Genomic DNA, 16113 nt, shown 5'->3' with positions numbered 1-16113 from the left:
CCTCTATTTTTATTGGACTCAAAATGCATACTCTTTTAGAGTTTAAAAAATAATTATAATCTGTTGTTACACAGATCACAAACACTATTAGTTGCTTCAGGTGTTACCCTACTTCTGCCTATAGAACATTTTTAACCTATTTTCCAATTTCTGATAAAATTTATGGAACCATTTTTTTTTTTGAGTTGGAGTCTCACTGCGTTGCTCAAGCTGAGGTGCAGTGGCATCCTCATGGCCACTTAAAGCATAATTTAAAAGCATAATTAAACTTGAATACAAGTCTGTTGCAATATGTTAAATAATTCAGAAACTGAAGATGAAGATTGAGAGCCCATCTGCCTGGATTTTAATTCAACTATTTGCTAGCAAAATTCTTCCCCTGTCCCAGAAACCAGAAACCAGTACTCAGCAGGATGTGATGACCCTGAGTATTGAAGTGGATGTATTCTTTGCTGCCTTGTTTCTTTTCTTTTTTTTCTTTCTTTTTTTTTTTTTTTTTTTTTGAGTCTGAGTCTCACCCCGTGGCTGGTGTACAGTGGCATGCTCACGGCCACCACAGCGTTGACCTTCTGGGCTCCGGCGATCCTTCCTCCTCAGCCTTCCAAGTAGCCGGAACTACAGGCGTGCGCTACCATGCCCGGCTAATTTTTGATTTACTGTAGAGATGAGGTCTTGCCAAGCTGCCCAGGCTGATCTCAAGCCTACAGGCTCAGACGATCCACTCGCCTCGGCCTCCCAAAGCGCTAGGATTACAGGCTAAGCCACCGAGCCCGGCCAAGTAACCAATTTTTAAAGCCTCAGAATCTCACAGCTTCTACCTCACTATGAGCTAAACATTTAAAAATCACCATTTTGGCCGGGGCAATTTGGCGAGACCTCATCTTTACAATATATACATAAATAAGCAAATTAGCGGGGCGTGGTACTTGGAAGGCTGAGGCGGAGGGATAGCTGGAGCCCAGCAGGTCGACACTGAATTGGCCATGAGCGTGCCACTGCATTCCAGCCTGGGCGACTGGGTGAGGCTCAGACTCAAAAAAAAAAAGAAGGAATACTGTTGACATCTAATCAGTTGTAAAAAAAAAATAGGAAGAACAAATAAGTCTTGTATGCATTTTCTGTATTAATACAGTGCTAGCCACAACTTTAGCAATGATTACATTATGATGACATCAAGTGTATATACATAGAGCAAATCAATGTGGTTTAGAATCTTTAGGGCATAACCACCTTAATACAGTTTTGCTTAGTCACCGTTACAGCATTAGTCCACAAGGCTAGATTATGCTGTTGTATCTATCTCCCAAATCTCAGTGGCTTACATTACAAAAACAAAAGTTTATTCCTCCCTGATACTACAGGTCATCATGGGTCAGCTGCAACTTTGCTTCATGTCCTATGCAGGGTGGGACCCAAGCTAATGGGGTAACCTCTCTCTCTCACATATTGCTGACCATTGAAACAAAGGAAAAGAGGACATGGTGACCTGTGAACTAGCTTTTGTCACTTCTGCCCAAACATGGCACATGGCATCGCTACTGGCATTTCATGGACATGGCGAGTCATAGGGCCAAGTCTACCATCAAGAAGGTGAGGATACAGAATCCTCCCATATGGAAGAGAAGGAAACATTGGGGGAAAATAATTTATTCTGCCATAATTATTTTTCTTTAACCAACAAATCAGTTTTTGTACATGAGCACCTCAAATTAATACATGTTTTGTGGAAGGAAAAGTGGTTTGATTTTTTTTCTTCTCTATTTCCTCCCATGTAATATAGTATTTTCCATTCCCCCTTCAAGCTATATTTCTAAAAGTTACAGAATTTTAATATTGGAAGTGACTTTAGAGATAGTCCAGTTCAAGCTACTGATTCTTCAAGTTGGTATATCAACACTAGGGAAAAACTTGTAAAATGCCCATATCTTAAACTGCAATTAGCCAGGCACAGTGGAGCGACTCGGGAGGCTAAGGCAGAAGAACTGCCTGACCTCAAGAGTTCGAATCCAGCCTGGGCAACATAAGTAATGAAACTCTATTTTTAAAAAAATAGAATTTAAACAAATTGCAATTAGACACAAAACATCATAGAATCAGATCTCCCAACTCATAATTGAATTATTCTACCACATATACCTTTGTTTTCAACACTGAGTTAGTTTTTAAACGATGGGCTTTTTAATAAAAAGAGTACACGTTATCATTCGGTACATAAAAGAATTACAGAAAACATTTAAATATGTGTGAGACAAAATGTAAAAACAATATATGCTTTTGCATAAGGAATCTTTTGGGTGCAATGAGAAACCCAACACAAACTGGCTAAAGAGGAAATGTATTGACTTATGTAGTTTAAAAGTTCAGGGAAAGAACTAGTTTTGAGCATGAATCCCGTGGCCAAAATGATGTTGTCAGTATTCTTGTATTGATATCTCCGGCTCGGTTTTCTCCTTTTGGCCTCTTCACAGTCTGCTCATTTCACTTAGTAGCACCGGGCCTACATTCTAGGAGTGTAGCGATCTCAGTCCAAACAGCAGCTCTTTTTTCTAATCATTCTAGGGACCTGAGGAAATCCTCTCCTTGGCTGAAGCGTATGTCTAACCTTGAACCAATCACTACGGACGAAGGAAAGCAGTGTTCCGATTGGTTACAGCAGAGTCGTGTGAGGTCAGACCCACACAAACCCACTGCCCTGAGAGAGGAGGAAGGGATGGTTTGCAAAGGCAAACTTGGGTTGGTGTTTCCAAAAAAAGAAAAAGAAAACAGAGACAAAAGCAACATATTTTCATAGCTGCTGGTTACTCTGATTCTTTACAGGGAAAACCAGGAAATTACGGCAAATTTTATATTTACTAAAACTGAGTAAAAATCATAAAAGGGATTTGATAAACAGGTATTCAGTGTAAAATGATGTAAGGAAATAATTTGTATAAGAAATGTTAATATAGCAATTGCCTTGGTAAGCTATGGTGTGGCCATGTGCTCTTTGAGCTATGGCCAGGCCATGTTTTCCTAAGTTTGGCCCCCTCCCCTCCCTTGAGGAGGTGAATCTTCTCTTTTGTCTCTCTCTCTCATTTACTTTTGAATAAACTATATTTTCTTTTTTTTTTGAGTTGGAGTCTCACTCTGTCGCCCAGACTGGAGTGCAGTGGCTGCTCCCGGCCACCGCAACCTCGACTACTGGGCTCCGGCGATCCTTCTGCTCAGCCTTCCAAGGAGCTGGAATTACAGGCATGCACTACCACGCCCAGCTGATTTTTTGATTTATTGTAGAGATGAGGTCTCGCTGCCCAGGCGGGTCTCGAACCCATGGGCTCAGGCAATCCACTCACCTCAGCCTCCCAAAGGCGCGGGATTACAGGCTGAGCCACCGAGCCTGGCTAAACTATATTTTCTAATCTGAAAAAAAAAGAAAGAAATGTTAATATAAACATGGTTAACTTTTCTGTGAAATCAAAAAAATTTGAATGTGAAGCACAAAGATCAATTGGGATTCATAAAATATATGTGATTAAAAGTGTGTTGTCATTGGGAATTGTCTATTTATTTCCCTACTGTTTCCCTCCCACACACACTGCACACCGCCAATCTGTTAAAATCTGCACACCGCCAATCTGTGTATGTTTCTAGGAGGAAAGCCATTTCTTGTTGCTATGGTTCCCAGGTGAGTTGCTAGTAGGAAAACAAGCACACTACTGTTATTTTTTGGCAGAACCTTCTGTGATGCTAAGAAATTACTTGATAACACAGGAGCAGATTTTAAACCAATATTTCCTTCTTTTTTTTTTTTTTTTGAGTTGGTATCTCAGTCTGTCGCCCAGACTGGAGTGCAGTGGCCGCTCCCCGCCACCACAGCCTCGACCTGCTGGGCTCCGGCCATCCTTCCGTCTCAGCCTTCCAAGTAGCTGGAACTACAGGCGCGTGCTACCACACCCGGCTAATTTTTGATTTATTGTAGAGATGAGGTCCCGCCAAGTTGCCCAGGTGGGTCTCGAACCCGCAGGTTCAGGCAATCCACTCACCTCAGCCTCCCAAAGCGCGGGATTACAGGTTGAGCCACTGAGTCCGGCTTATGGCTGCCACCCAGTTCCTCATTTTAGTTTTCTGCAGCGGTGCTCTAAAAAGTATAACTCCAAGGTACATGATATGTAAATTATTGTTTATCTAATTATAGAATTGTTCAAGAGAACAAAATGAAAAGGTATATACTACATATTTATTTACTTTAGAGACAAGGTCTCTCTGTCACCCAGGCTGGAGTGCACTGGTATGATTATAGGTCACCTGCAGCTTTGAACTCCTGGGCTCAAGCGACCCTCCCACCTCAGTCTTCCAAGTAGTTCCAAGCAGTAGGGACTACAGGAAAGTGCCATTATGTCCAGCTAATTTTTATTTATTTATTGTAGAGACAGAGTCTCACTATGTTGCCAAGCCTTGTCTCCAACTTGTGGGCTCAAGTGATCCTCTCGCCTCAGCCTCCCAAAATGCTGAGATTACAGGTGTGAACCACCATGCCTGGTCGAAAACATATATTTTTGAATTCACTATTCAAACAGTAAAATGAACTTCAAGGATGTGTGCTGATATTTAAAACAGAAAAAAAGGAATTAAATACAAGTAGCTTACATCTTAGTTTGTGAGGATAAACTTACATCTTAGTTTGTGAGGATACTGTGTTTCAAACTAGTCTAGAGCATATGTTTCCATATTGTGATAACAAAAACCTTCCTTCCAGAGTTGTCTGAATTACTTTCCAAAATCGAATAAATGAAACCAACTCAGTGCAAGAGCCATGAAAACATCCATTTCAGTAATGTAGTAGAGCCCTTTTTAACACTTAAGTAGGTAGGCACATGAAAATTGTGCTAGATAGCCTAACTCAAAGATAATGATAGCCTAACTCAAAGATAATGATACAAGTAAATATGCATGGGCATCAATTTTACTTACCGTAATTTAAAGAGGATGCTAGAGTAGTTATTCTTTAGTTAAACCTTATCAAAATAGTTGCTTGTTACCATGGTGCCAGGAATGTCATACTGAAAAATTGTTTTCATAATAAGAGGAGAGCAATGAAAGAGCAGGAGCTGGGGTTGGAGTAAGAAACTGATGAAAGACTACATGGCTCATTCTACTGTTGAATTTCTCTGATAGGAATATCCTTGAATGCAACATAGTGTTCTTGACCAGTTTTGGGCCCAGTGTTGGTGAAGCTTTGGGTCCTTTTATTCTCTTTTCATGGCAGGGCCAGAGACTTACTAGAGGTGACATTTGTGGTTTTGCCACCTAACATCCACTTTGCCTTTCTTCTGATTTCACACCTCAATTTTTTGAGAAGTAGAAGGAACTTCCCTTCTGTCATTTTTTTTTTTTTTTTTAAGAGATAGAGTCTCGCTATGTTTCTCAGACTTGAACTCCTGGGCTCAACTGACCCTCCTGCCTCAGCCTCCCAAGTAGCTGAGACTACAGGCATACTGCACTGCACCTGGCTTGTATTCTGTTTTGACTGTCAGTTGAGTGACTCCCCTAGTTTAGTGGTATCATAATTTTTTTGGTATAACAGTTGTGGTGGTTAATTTTTTGTGTCAACTTGATTGAGCCAAGAGGTACCCAGATATTTGTCCAGCCATTATTCTGTGTGAGCATGTTTCCGGATGAGATTAACATTTGAGTTGATGATATATCCATGCAATGGAATATTATTCAGTGCTTTAAAAAAAAGCTTATCATGCCATGAAAAGACATGGAGAAAACTTAAATGCACATTGCTAAGTGAAAGAAGTCAATCTGAAAAGACTACATACTGCAAGATTCCAGCTAGATGACATTCTGAAAAAGGTGAGACTATGCAGACAATACAAAGATCAGTGGTTGCCAATGGCTGGAGGGAGGGAAGGAAAAACTGGTGGAGCACAGAGGATTTTTAGGGCAGAGAAACTACTGTGTGTAATACTGTAATGGTGGGTATATGACATTATCCATTTGTGACAACCTATGGAATGTACAACAGAGTGAACCCTAATTTACACTGTGGACTTTGGGTAATAATGAGGTGCCAGTGTGCTGGTGATTGTAACAACGTACCACACTGATAGGGGATACTGATGGTGCAAATGACTGGGAGGGGGGGTAATGGGAATTTTTGTATGTAATTTTCAGTTTTTCTGTGAACCTAAAACTGCTTTTAAAAATGAAAGTCTTAATTTTTTTTAAATTAAAGGAGAGATAAAGACTTTCTTAGATTCATACAAATGCATACACACACACACACACACACAACACACACAACACACAAACTTACAGTTGAACTCAAAAATAGGATAAACATCCCCATGGACCAGATATGAAGCAACATATCAAAGAGGTAAGAAGGCTGGCTGGGCTGTGGATCTGAAAGCAGGAGAGATGACAAGGAGTTTTAGTCTTGTAGGATAACAGGTTAAAATGCTCTCAACTTGAAAAAAAGGAATAAGAGTGGATCAATGCTTGAAGCCAGTGGCAAAGGAGGAATTGCCCCACTTGTAAAACAGGTTTTTTAGAAAAAGAATAAATAAATGAGCAAACAAACAAGCAAATCCTCCTCTCTGTGGGAGCAGTGAGTCTAGAAAGTGAAATGCTAAGGACAGAGCTATGTGACCAGTTACTGAACTAAACCAGTCCTTGGATTGGTGACTGGATCTGTGATATCTCCAGTATCACCACTGAGAAGAAGCCCCCCAAAACCAGGCTGGGGAATGTGAGCACAAGCCCAGAAGACAGCAGAGATGAAAACAGAGTGGAGAGTGAGGAAGACGCCTACTTAAAATCATTCTGCCAATGGACAAAAACACATTGCCTATATAATGAATCCACAGTGATACCAGAGAAAGAGAATCGGACACCTTTGTTGATAACAAGGGTGCCACTTTCTGACTCTGGAAGTTGACAAAAAAGAGAAAGTATTAAATATTTAGTGGGCCTTTTTCTGTATCGAGTTCTAAAGTAAAAAATAGTTGAGTTAAAGATGGACAGCTCTTTACAGAAGAATACAGCTAGCATGTATTTAATGAATGCTAGAATTAGAAATCATTTTGCAAACTTAGAGAGAGAATTGAATTAGGCAGGATCATTGATGGATGAAACCATTACATGATGGGTTACAGGGAGCCTGTGGGACAGTCAGTAGTCGTGTGCCTCCTGATTCAACACAAGGTAGAGCACGCGGCATCATTCTTGGAATAGTTCCTTAAAAAAAAAAAAAAAGAAGAAGAAGCTTAGCCAGAATTGAAAGACTCTAGAGCTAATTTCTCTTACAAGAATTTGTGAGGAAAACAAGTTAAATAATGCCACAAAGAAGCAAACAAACAACTCCACAATACAGGACACTTACACAGAACAACTTCATTGATTTTTAAAAAGTCAGTGGCAAGCTAGGTGCGGTGGCTCATGCCTTTAATTCTAGCACTTTGGGAGGTGAGAGGATTGCCTGAGACCAGGGGTTCAAGACCAACCTGGGCAAGTTGGTGAGACCTCCTCTCTGCAATAAATAAAAAAATTATCCAGGCGTGGTGGTGCCGGCTTATAGTTCCAGCTACTTGGAAGGCTGAGGAGGAAGGATCGCCTGACCCCAGCAGGTAGAGGCTGTGGTGCTGTGAGCTTGCCACTGCACTGAGCCTGGAGTGAGACTCCGACTCAACCAACCAATCAATCAATCAATCAATAAAGTAAATGGCACAAAAATAAAGGGGTAGGGTGAGGCTAAAGAAAGGCAGCAGTTTTATTTTAAAGGAATTTAAGAGGCATAACCAAATGTGATACAAGTATGTACATCTCATCTGGATCCCAATTCTAACAAAATAACTGTAAACAAACAAAAATAGGCAAGCAAAAAATCAAGAAAAAAAATTTTAAGACAATCAGGAAAGTTGATTATGGATAATACCAGTAAAATGTTGTTAATTTTGTTAGGTATGATAATGATATTGTGGTTATATAAGAAAATAATTTGTACACTTTTAGAGATGGTTAAGTGAGGCTCTTGAAAGAAAGAGAGGAAAAGGATAGATGAGGCAAATAGGCAAAACTAGAATTTTTGTTAAATATGGATACTGGGAAGATAGAGGTGTATTTTACTATCCACTACACAACTAGCCTTATGATTTTATTCTAAATGAATTTACTTTTATGTAAAAGCCTTGAAAACACTTTAATATCAGGCTGGGGAATTGTTTGAGATTAAGTAATGCATTACTCCAAATGCAAAGCACTATCCTGGATTGGATCCTGGATTAGAAATGAATTGCTATAAAGGACATTTTGCTAAAAGTTGAATAAGGTCTATAGATTAGGTAGTAGTATCATTGTATTAATGGTAAATATCCTGATTTGAATAGTTGTCCTGTGGTTATGTAGGTGAATGTTCTTGCTCTTAGGAAATACACACTGAATTATTAAGAGCTACAGGGACATAATATCTGCAACTTATTCTCAAATGATTAAGAAAAAATCATAAGTATATATATTATATACATAGAGAGAGAAGCAAATGTGACAAAATTTTAACAACTAGTGAATCTGAGCAAAGAGTAAACAGGAGTTCTTTGCATTACTCTTGCAAACTTACTGCAATTTTCAAATTATTTCAAAGCAATACGTTAAAACATAGTAATGACGACAACAAGAAATTAGTTTGAAGGAATCAGTTTTTTAGAAAAACAAAGCCCCAGAATTATAAAAACAAGACAAAACATTATACAAGTCAAGGTCATTAAATACAAAACAATAGGCTGGACTTGGTGGCTCAGCCTGTAATCCCAGCACTTTGGGAGCCCGCGGGTTCGAGACCCACCTGGGCCACTTGGCGAGACCTCGTCTCTACAATAAGTCAAAAAAATTAACCGGGCATGGTAGCACACGCCTGTAGTTCCAGCTACCTGGAAGGCTGAGGCGGAAGGATCGCCGGAGCACAGCAGGTCGGGGCTGCAGTGGCCGGGAGCAGCCACTGCACTCCAGTCTGAGCGACTGAGTGAGACTCCAACTCAAAAAAACAAACAAACAAAAAACAAAACAATAGATGGGCAAACCTACTGACTGGACACAGAGACAGAATTAATGACTTGGAAGATAGTACTGACAATCTAAATATAATTTACCACAGAGATAAGGAGATTTTTAAAATGTAAGAGTCTGTCTGGGTGTGCTGTCTCCTGCCTGTAATACCAGCACTTTGAGAGGCTGAGGCAGGATTGTTTGAGCCCAGGTGTTCAGTCAAGATCAGTCTAGGAAACATTGTGAAACTTTGTCTATGCAAAATAAAAAAATTTTTTTCTGCACGTGGTGGCACTTTCCTGTAGTCCCAGCTACTCAGGAGGCTGAGGTGGGAGGATCACTTGAACCCAGGAGTTCGAGGCTGCGGTGAGCTGTGGTTGTGCCACTGCACTGCAGCCTGGGCAACAGAATGGTACCCGGGATAAAAAAAGACTGGTATAAAAAACTGAGAGGAGGAAGGAAGAAGGAAAGGGGAGATATAGCATAACTGAACTACATCCTCATAGTGTACAATGCTTAATATATTGCTTAAACTTGACAAATTAAGAAATAGAGTTATAAGTATATTATTTGGAATCATGGAGATGACTACTCTACCAGGAGACCTACAACCAGAAAGGGTTAAAGTCAATTGATTTTGAGAAATGGGATTGCTGGTGAGGTGATGTAGAATTTTGTTTTTCTTTAAATATTTTCCCATTACTGTTGGAATTTTAAACTTTGTACAGGTATTACTTTACTAATTTTTAGAAAGTAGATAACATTAAAGTGGCCTTTCTGCCTTGATTCATGGGGATCCCCATACAAGAATTCATGACTTAGGGCCAGGCATGGTCGCTCACACCCATAATCCTAGCACTTTGGGAGGTTGAGATGGGAAGACTGCTTGAGCCCAGAAGTTCGAGTCCAGTCTGAGCAACATGGTGAAATCTCATCTCTACAAAAATAAGAAAAAATTTAGTCAGGCAACATAGCAAGAACTTGTGTCCACAAAAGCAAAGCAAAACAAAACAAAACAAAAAACTGGGCGTGGTGTACTCAGAAGGCTGAGGTGTGAGGATTACCTGAGCCCAGAAAATCAAGGCTGAAGCAAACCATGATTGTGCCACTGCACTTCAGCCTGGGTGGCAGAGTGAGACCTTGACTCAAAAAAAAAAAAAAAAAAATTATGATTTAGCTTAGATTTTGATCTGGATTAAGGGTTCATCTGGAAAAGTCTAGCACATGGAAATTTCAATATTATTTTTCTTTTCTGTGTGATGAATAGTGACTTTAAGAAGATAGAAAACTCCATTTAATTGAGACTAAATTCTTTATCCTGACACTCAGGCTCTCTGTAATCACATCCCATATTAACCGACCTACCTTTATCTATTACCACAGCCCACACAGATGTCCTCTGCTCGTCTAGCTAGTTTCCCTCCTATCTCCGAGAGGTATGGCCATGTATTTTAATAATTTTCCCCACATTTTCTGATAGATTATGACCTCCTAGAATGTAGGATTCATGAATAGGCAATCAATAAATAATTGTTGAATTAATGAATTTGATCGCTTTGGAGTTTTGCTTTTTCCATATTTCTCTAGAACCCTCCTGTCCTCAACTACCTCCCACCTGCTTCAATTTCTGTCTTCTCTGAATTCCTATCATCAATGCCCTTAATTAATTCATTCAGCAAATATATAAAATGCCTACTTTATGTTGGGTCTGCGCCAGACCTAGGGGACGCAGAGATGAACAGGATGGATGCAGTGTCCAGACATGAAGCAGACAGTACACAGATGGCAATCTAATAATAATTATTACAGTGCTTCAGGTAGAATATGAACCTAAATTCTATAACTGAATTAATTCTCAAATGTTTCTTAAGGAGGTACAAAAAAGTATTCATGGTCTAGATGAAAAGATAAAATATCACTGCTTTATACACATAAATATTAAAAAATGGTAATTAAATGTTTAATGATGCAAAAAGCAGCTCCTTAAAGAGGCAGAGAAAACTTTCCGGCTTGTGTCCTGGAGGTGAGATATGATTAAGTAGCGAGGAAGTGGGAAGAACATTCTAAGGTAGAGGTGAAGGGGAAAAATGGAAGGCAAGAAAGCACAGTAACTTCAAGCATCAATATATCAAACTGAGGTAGCATAATGAGGGAAATATTAGGCATAAGGCTAGAGCAGTTTATTTTTGTCCAATGGTGGAGATTTTTGTTTGTGAAACACATGTTTTGAGGGTGAGGATTGCAAACCATATGCTTCTGTTATGGTTTCAATAATTAAAAACTTTGGAAATTGAACTTAGCCCAGATGTAAAAATCTATGAGTATATCTGCTACTCTTTCTGGTTAAGCTCTATTTGGTAATTGTTCCTCACATACAGGCAATCAACTAAGCATTTAAATCTTACAACCCACCCTGAGAAGATCCCAGGACAGATATGGTCATTTTTATTTTACAGCTGAGAAAACTAAGCAACTAGGAAATTTGTTGTTTGTTTTAGGAACACATTATAAATTTGAAGATTATTTGTAAAAGAAGCCAATATTTGCATGGTAGAGACTGCTGGTTTTCCACCAAAATCCATTGTCACCTTCCTGCACAATAATAAGGTTTCAATTTGTATACACTGTTACAGACTGTATTTCCCAAACTAGCATGTAATGAGGTATGGCCACATAACTGTTTTCACCAATGAAAAGTGAATGGAAGTGATTTGGAAACATTCATTCCCGTTCCTCTTGCTTAAAAGGAAGTTGCTGCTCTGTACTCTTTTTGTATTCTATTTCTTCTTCCTGTGGGCAGCAATGATTTTTTCATACATGATCTATGTAACATTTTTTTTTTTTAGTTGGAGTCTCACTCTGTCACCCAGGCTGGAGTACAGTGGCACACTCAGAACCTTTGTGGCCTCAACCTGCTGGGCTCAGGTGATCCTTCTGCCTCAGCCTTTCAAGCAGCTGGAGCTATAGGCGTGTCTGACCACGCCTGGCTAATCTTTTGATTTATTGTAGAGATGAGGTCTTGCCAAGTTGCCCAGGCTGGTCTTGAATCCCTGGACTCAGTCAATCCTCTCACCTCTGCATTCCAAAGTGCTGGGATTACAGGTGTGAGCCAGTATACCTGGCTGCAATATTTTAAATAATTAATTAATTAATTAATTTTAAAGATGTGGGATACAATTCAGGATTAGGTATACAAAAGGTCATCATTATACAAAAGGTAACATGGATTTTAAAGATATATCTTATCGAAATACATTACTGATCATTTGGAAAATAGAAGAAAAAGCTCTCCATACACCTGCTACTCTAACATACCCTACAAAATCCCTTTCAAGTTTTACTGTAAAATAGCTATCATCTATTGCATATTAATACAATGAACTACGCTAAGACTCTTCTATATGTAATCTTATTTCTCATATCAACCCTATAATATAGATACTATACCTTCTGTACTTTACAGACATACCTTGGAAATATTGTGGGCTCAGTTCCAGACCATGGCAATAAAGTGAGTCACACAAATTTTTTGTTTCCCAGTACATGTAAAATTTTTTTGTTTTTTTTTTTTTAAATAGAGTCTCACTCTGTTGCCTAGGCTGGATGCAGTAGCACAATCATGGTTCTCCACAGCCTCAACCTCCTGGGTTCACACAATCCTCCCACCTCAGCCTTCCAGGTAGCTGGGACTACAGGCACGTGACACCACACCTGGCTAACTTTTAATATATATTTTTGTAGAGACGAGGTCTCACTATGTCACTCAGGTTGTCTCAGACTCACTATATCACACAGGTTGTCTCAAGCAATACGCCTGCCTCAACCTCCTGAAGTGTTAGGATTATAGGTGTGAGCCTGTAATTTTGATTTAAAAATTTCTTTCTTTGTAGAGACAAGGACTTGCTATGTTGCCCAGGCTGATCTCCAACTCCTAGGCTCAAGCGAGCCTTATACCTTGGCCTCCCAAAGTACAGATTACTGGTGTGAGCTACTGTGGCCAGCAATAGCGTGCCTTAAAAAAACAATGTGTATACCTAAATAATATATACTTTATTTATAAAAAATGCTAATGGTCATCTGAGTTTTCAAAGAGTTATCTTTTTGCTGGTGGAGGGTCTTGTCTCAATGTTGATGGCTGCTGACTGATTAGAGTAGTAGTTGCTAAGGGTTGGGATGGCAATTTCTTATGACAATAAGACATTTCTTTCTTGTGGCAATTTCTTAAAACAAGACAATACACTTTGTCACATCAATTGACTCTTCCTTTCATGAAGTGTTTCTCTGTAGCATGCGATGCTGTTTAACAGCATCTTAGCCACTTTCAAAAGTGGAGTTGGGTTGGGCTAGGTGTGGTGGCTCATACCTGTGATTCCAGCACTTCGGGAGGCAGAGGCGGGATGATTACTTAAACCCAGACTTGGAGACCAGCCTGAGCAACATAGTGAGACCTCATCTCTACAAACAGAAAAAAAAATTGCCAGGTATGATGGCACACACTTGTTGTCCCAGTTACTCGAGAGGCTGAGGCAGAGGGATCACCTGTGCCCAGGATGTTGAGGCTGAGGTGAGCCCTGATTGTGCCACTGCATTCTAGGCTGGGTGACAGAGTGAGACCCCAACTTCCCCCGACCAAAAAAAAAAAGTGGAGTCAATCCTCTCAAATCTTGCTACTGTTTTATCCATTCAGTTTATGTAATATTGTAAATCCTGTGTTGTCATTTCAGCAGCGTCCACAGAGACTTCACCAAGCGTAGAGTCCATCTCAGAAGACTACTTTCTTTGCTCATTCATAAGAGGCAACTCATTTGTTCAAGTTTGATCAAGAGATTGCAGCAATTCAGTCAAATCTGCTGACTTCACCTGTAATTTTAGTTTTTTTCTGTTTTCACTATATCTGCAGTTGTGTCTTCAATTCAAGCCTTGAACCCCTCAAAGCCATCCCTGAGGGTTGGAATCAAGTTATTCCAAACTCCTGTTAACGTTGATATTTTGACTTCTTCCCATGAATCGCAAATGTTCTTAATGGCATCAAGAGTGGTGAATTCTTCAGCCTTACAAAAATGTATTTTGTTTTTAAATCCAGGTGATTAACTATATCAGAAATGTTTTTCTTAAGTAAGACTTGAAAGTTGAAATTACTCCTTGATCCATAGCGTACAGAATGAATGTTGTGTTAGCAGGCATGAAAATATTAATCTCCTTATACATCTTTCTCAGAGCTCTTGAGTGACCAGGTGCACTGTCAATGAGCAGTAATATTTTTGAAAAAATTCTTTCTTCTGAGTTGTAAGTTTTACTAGGAGGCCCAAAATATTCAGTAAACCATGATGTAAACAGATGTATTGTTACCCAGGCTTTTTATTCCACTTATTGAGCACAGGCAGAAAACATTCAACACAATTCTTAAGGGTCTTAGGATTTTCAGAATGCTAAATGAGCATTGGCTTCAACTTAATGTCACCAGTTGCACATGATCCTAATAAGAGAGTCAGCCTGTCTTTGGGAGCCAAGCACTGAAATCTCTTTAGTTAGAAAAGTCCTAGATGGCACCTTCTTCCAAATATCAGGCTGTTTCATGTACACTGAAAATCTATTTAACATAGCTGAGGCAGGTTATTCAGTGTAGGTTAGACATAGATAAGTTTCTTGTAGGCAATTTTAAAACAAGGTGAGCATTCAGACATTTTTCTTTCAGGCCTGACCACCCTGTAGGGCTAGAATGCAGATTTACCAGTGCAAGCCCACTCCTTAGATCATCAAAAGTGTAGAAATGGTAACCAGCCCACCTTTCAGTTTGTAATTAACATAATACTTGCTGTAAAAGTTTATCAGGTTTCCTGTCAAAAACAAAACGCATGTTCAGGAAAAGTCCACCCTTCAGTTCATCAAAGATGGGGAGAGGGTAATTGAAATTTGGATCAGATACCTGTATCTCACCCTTTAGCATAATAACAACTGAATAGATATATATCAAGCTTTTTGTCAAAAGTAAATGTATATTCTTTCTCTCAAGATGGTCATGCCTGTCAGGCATGCTCTCTCTCTCAAATAAATGGAGTGTCACACCGCACCCCACCCAGCAATATAGCCACCTTCTCCATCAGCACTTGCTGCTTTACCTTGTACCTTATGGAGTTGGCTTCTTTCCTTAAATCTCATGAAATTCTGTTAGCTTTAAACTTTTCTTCCAAAGCTTCCTCGCCTCTGTCTTCAAATAATTGAAGACAGTTAAGGTTTTGTTCTATGTTAAGCTTTAGCTTAAGAGAATATTGCAGCTGGTTTGATCTACCTAGCCCACTCAAACTTTCTCCATATCAGTATGTTCACTAGAGTAGCACTTTTATTTCCTTCAATAACTTTCTTTTGCATTCACAACTTGGCTATTTGGCTCAAGATGCCTAGCTTTTGGCCTGTCTCACCTTTTGCCATGCCTTACTCACTAAGCTTAATGATTTCTAGCTTTTGATTTAAAGTGAGCAACTCTTCCTTTGACTTGAATACTTAGAGGCTATTGTAGGGTCGTTAATTGGCTTAATTTCAATTTTGTTGCCTCTCAGGAAATAGGGAGGCCTGGGGAGGAAGAAGAAGAGAGAGGGAAGGAGGGAGAGGAAGAAAGAAGAAGAGAGGGAAAGAGAGTAGGAAAGGGAGAAGGAAATGGCTGTTTTGTGAAGCAGTCAGAACACACAAAACATTTTCTGATAAAGTTTACTGTGGTTAGTTACACCCTAAAACAATTACAATAGCAGTATAAAAGATCACCATAACAGAGGTGATAATGATTAAAAAGTATCAAATATTGCAAGAGTTACCAAAATGTGACAGAGACACAAGTGAGTACATGCTGTTGGAAAAATAGTGTCAATCAATAGACTTGCTCAATGCAGGGTGGCTGCAAATCTTTAATTTTTAAAACAAATATCTGTAAGGTGTAATAAAAGGAGGCTTGTCTACACAGACAAGGAAACTGAAGCTTGCAGATGTACAGCTAGTAATACCTGGGATTGAGAACAGGTCTGACTGTATAACCACTAATTTCATGTATACCCACTAATTTCATGTACTTACTGTGAGGCATCGTCTGACACA

At 39.4% G+C, this 16113-nt stretch overlaps 1 protein-coding gene across 1 annotated transcript in view; it reads left to right on the top strand.

Moving 5' to 3' along the window:
• ROCK1 (Rho associated coiled-coil containing protein kinase 1) overlaps positions 1-4697 on the top strand; it is a 160560-nt gene extending 155863 nt beyond the window's left edge. Inside the window, exon 35 of the mRNA XM_008070238.2 lies at positions 4688-4697. The gene's annotated coding sequence lies outside the window, so the exon portion shown is untranslated. The remainder of the gene's footprint in view (positions 1-4687) is intronic.
• Positions 4698-16113: the final 11416 nt, after the last annotated feature.

The sequence above is a fragment of the Carlito syrichta genome, unplaced genomic scaffold, assembly GCF_000164805.1.
Source record: "Carlito syrichta isolate Samal-C Ts95f unplaced genomic scaffold, Tarsius_syrichta-2.0.1 Scaffold313204, whole genome shotgun sequence".
In the NCBI taxonomy this organism is placed as follows: domain Eukaryota; kingdom Metazoa; phylum Chordata; class Mammalia; order Primates; family Tarsiidae; genus Carlito; species Carlito syrichta.
This window is presented reverse-complemented; position numbering and strand designations above follow the sequence as displayed.